The following is a 3,664-nucleotide window of genomic DNA, read 5'->3' as shown; positions in this document are numbered from 1 at the left end:
AGGTAAATGAATTTTAAACTAACAGCGTCTAGTTAGGCGCAAGTCCACGTAATAGCCTTTTGACCTATTTTACTAAACGTTTCGTCAGAAAACTGGCGTTAGAGAGGATCATTCGACAAATTGGATTTATCTTAAACGAAACTACAAACTTTGTATTTATAGCAGTTTTTTCGTTTTATTTTATGTGGGTAGTTTTAGTTTAGGTAATGTATAATAAACGAGCTTTAATAATATAACGACTATAAGTGACTTTTAAAGTGTCAATTTCTAAATGATTGGCTTCAAAACTAACAATACAGATAATAATATACTAAGGAATCTTTTCCACCAGAGATGTTGATATGTGTTTGTAAAGATACTATTGCTTCTTTACAAATACATCCCTCGCTACGCATCCTCGCACATCTATGGTGAAAAGACACTCTTATACTTAGCATAAAGTCATTAAATTTTGAATATAGCACACAAATTGGTCAAGGCAACAATATATATTTTATGATATCATACAATATGACTTCATTGTTTACCTGCCTATCAGTAAATCTATATTTATAATATTATAAAGCTGAAGAGATTGTTTGTTTGTTTGAACGCGCTAATCTCAGGAACTACTGGTCCGAAAAATTCTTTCCGTGTTAGATAGCCCATTTATCGAGGAAGGCTATAGGCTATATATCATCGCGCTAAGACCAACAGGAGTGGAGCACTGCGGGTAAAACCGCGGAGCACAGCTAGTGAATTATATATCTTCACAAATTTAAAGTGTTTGTAAACTCTACCTTTCTTACTGAAATTAAAAATTTACGAGAAAAATTGCTACGGAGCGATTATCGAATTAAATTTTTCCCAATATAATATTACGTAGGTACTGAATGGAAAAAAAAGCTTTCAAAATTAAGCTTTATCTCATTTTCAATTTGTAAGAAATATCTTATGTTCTTGTGTTGAAAATTGTCCAATTTAATAACTTACTTACTTTATCTATACTAATATTATAAAGCTGAAGAGTTTGTTTGAACGTGCTAATCTCGGCAACTACTGGTCCAATTTGAAAAAATCTTTCGGTGTTAGATAGCCCATTTATATAGGAAGGCTATAATATATCATCACACTAAGACCAACAGGCAACAGGAGCGGAGCACTGCGGGTAAAACCGCGAAGCACAGCTAGTTATAAATAGAAGTATAATGTTAGATGAAAATTAGTACTTATGTTGTGATAATATTAAATATTCATATATAATAATATATATAATCTTATTTATTATATAATATTACTCTTTTCCACAGGTAATGCTGAGTCACTATCATCTGCTGTTGGCTGGCAAGTGTAGTATTAATTGATTTCTAGGCCAAAACAATCTTTGCATTGTTTTTCTCGTTGCTTTGATGTAAAAATGCGTTTTTCTTCAGTGCAGTTATAATTGAAACAAATTGCACAGGGTTATTTTATTTGTGAACTGATGATCTTGGAAACATTATCTCTTTTTAAAACTAGTGGGTAAAGTTTTCAATTTATTTGTGAAAAAAAAATGTAAAAGGTCACAATGGTAATACCTACACAAATTGGAGTGATTTGTCGTTTTATTTGGCTTAAAACTAGGACAGTTGTCTGTTAGAAATATTATTAAAATTTTATCCACTTCTTCAGTAGTTTTTTGGATGCAAAACATAAGGCATTTTTCTGTCTAAAGAAAGCCACGATCTTATTTATCTACAAGTATTTTAATATTTAACTATGTACAATTATGAATGTATAAAAATAAAATACATTTTAATTATTAGTAGAGGAAAGTTACCAAATATGGAATACCATTTTGTTTTTGGGATATAAAAATAAAACTTCACATAAATTAAATCAGTTTATTGTTTTTACTGATCAGTCATACATCTATAAGTAGTAATTAACAGCCTTTAACCAAATATATCAGTAATCAAATTAAAATCTTACACAAAAAACAAAATCACAAAAGAGTAACCAAATATGGAATAGGTACCCATATATGGAATATAAGCAAAAATCTACATAACAATGACAAAAATGTAATGAATATCTTTGAGATCAATTAAATGAATATAACATATTGTGATAAATGAAAGAAGTTATGTAATTACTTGCAAAAGTCACAAATCCAGATCCATCTGGAACAGCACATCATAATGTGTTCAGAGCCCATACATCAAGCATTTAATTCAACTTTCTCCACATTCATCCATGGAAAGAAGTCTTGAACAGAACCTCCTGACTCTGCTGATGCATGTATGATACTAAAAACAAACATTACATACAGTTTTTAAAGAAATAATAGCAAGTTTATAATATTCCATAATTAGACACCGATGACTGTCCATATTTGGATTTTTATACTAGTTCAAACTCTTCTAAATATTTTTTCATTTCACAATATTTTAAAGACAAAAGATCACAAAATGGTAAAATAAACATAATACCAATATACTAAATAGTATAACACTTATCGAAACAAACATAATAGCCGGTAATACTCATTTATTACTTACCTTAAAAAATTTCTGCACGGCAGCAAAACAAAACACGCCTGCTACATGTAAACCGTTCGCGCAACTAACTCGATGGTGTTAGTGCAACATTTAGTACACCAAATGAAACAGAAGATGGACGAATGTTGTGATTCATACTTATAGTCTTAGAGAAAAGAAGGAATTCCATATTAGGATACTATTCCATATTTGGTGACTTTCCTCTATCATTAAACATAATAGATAGGTATACTTTCAACTAGCATTTCTGCGTCTCTTGAAACCCCGTATGGGGGACCGTTGGGAAAAGTTGCGTGCAAAAGATACCTAGTAAAAGATAGTAAAAGCAATTGATTAAAGCGGTAATAAAGATAAAATGTAAGCTAAAAGATTGGATTCACGAAGTGCAGTTTTTATATCGCTAATAAGTGATATTGTGTACAGTAATTGAATTAACTGAGTCACGCGATAGGGAGGGAATGTAATTTACTTTATGCATTTTTTATGTACACTAGCGATAGCTACTGGCTTCGTTTATCAGTTTAGTAGGTCAACTGAAATTTTGAGATGTTCAGTGTTATGAAGTGAATCAATTACGTAAGTAAGTTTTTCGTTTCAAAGGAAAAGTCGCTGAATCTTAGTAATCACATGTCTTGCATTTAAATAATTTGATTTTGAATTTGAATAATGGAATAATATGCAACTATTATTTTTGAAGTGCACTTCGTTAGGCGCGTTGAGAGTAAAATTTCAAGGTCGCGTCATGGCAATACCGTCACATGGAGTAAGGCGACGATTTTGGTATCTTTGAATCTTGCCAAAGAAGTTTCACTTCTGACACGTGGACTGGGCACAAAGGCTTTCTTTATTTAAACATCGACATTTCCATTTACCAAAGGATAAAAATCGTAATATTATTTGACAAATTCCTAATTAAAGTCGCCTTTCGTAATTCGTGGTTACTACAAACATGGGCGTAGCTAGCCATAGGCTCAAGGTGGGGCAACAATAAAAATAATATGTAACTAGCAACTGTATGTACCAAGTATGTACCCAAAGTTATATCCAGGTATTCAAATGCCGGCGGCTGTACCGCCGGCATTTCCGAAGGCATTTGCGAAGGCACTCGCGAAGGCATTCGCGAAGGCATTTGCGATGGCATTCGC

The 3,664-nt window shown here is 32.0% G+C and overlaps 1 long non-coding RNA gene across 1 annotated transcript; it reads right to left on the bottom strand.

The window, feature by feature from the left end:
• Positions 1–1,848: 1,848 nt before the first annotated feature.
• Positions 1,849–2,732, bottom strand: LOC123703446. The gene is made up of 2 exons (XR_006752995.1): positions 2,520–2,732; positions 1,849–2,267 (listed from the first exon to the last, which is right to left on the bottom strand). It is a non-coding gene; the product is annotated as an uncharacterized LOC123703446 (long non-coding RNA).
• Between the last annotated feature and the right edge of the window lie 932 nt (positions 2,733–3,664).

Source organism: Colias croceus, chromosome 26 (assembly GCF_905220415.1).
Source record: "Colias croceus chromosome 26, ilColCroc2.1".
NCBI classification, from domain to species: domain Eukaryota; kingdom Metazoa; phylum Arthropoda; class Insecta; order Lepidoptera; family Pieridae; genus Colias; species Colias croceus.
Note: the sequence above shows the minus strand (reverse complement) of the source record. Positions and strands in the feature narration are given on the sequence as shown.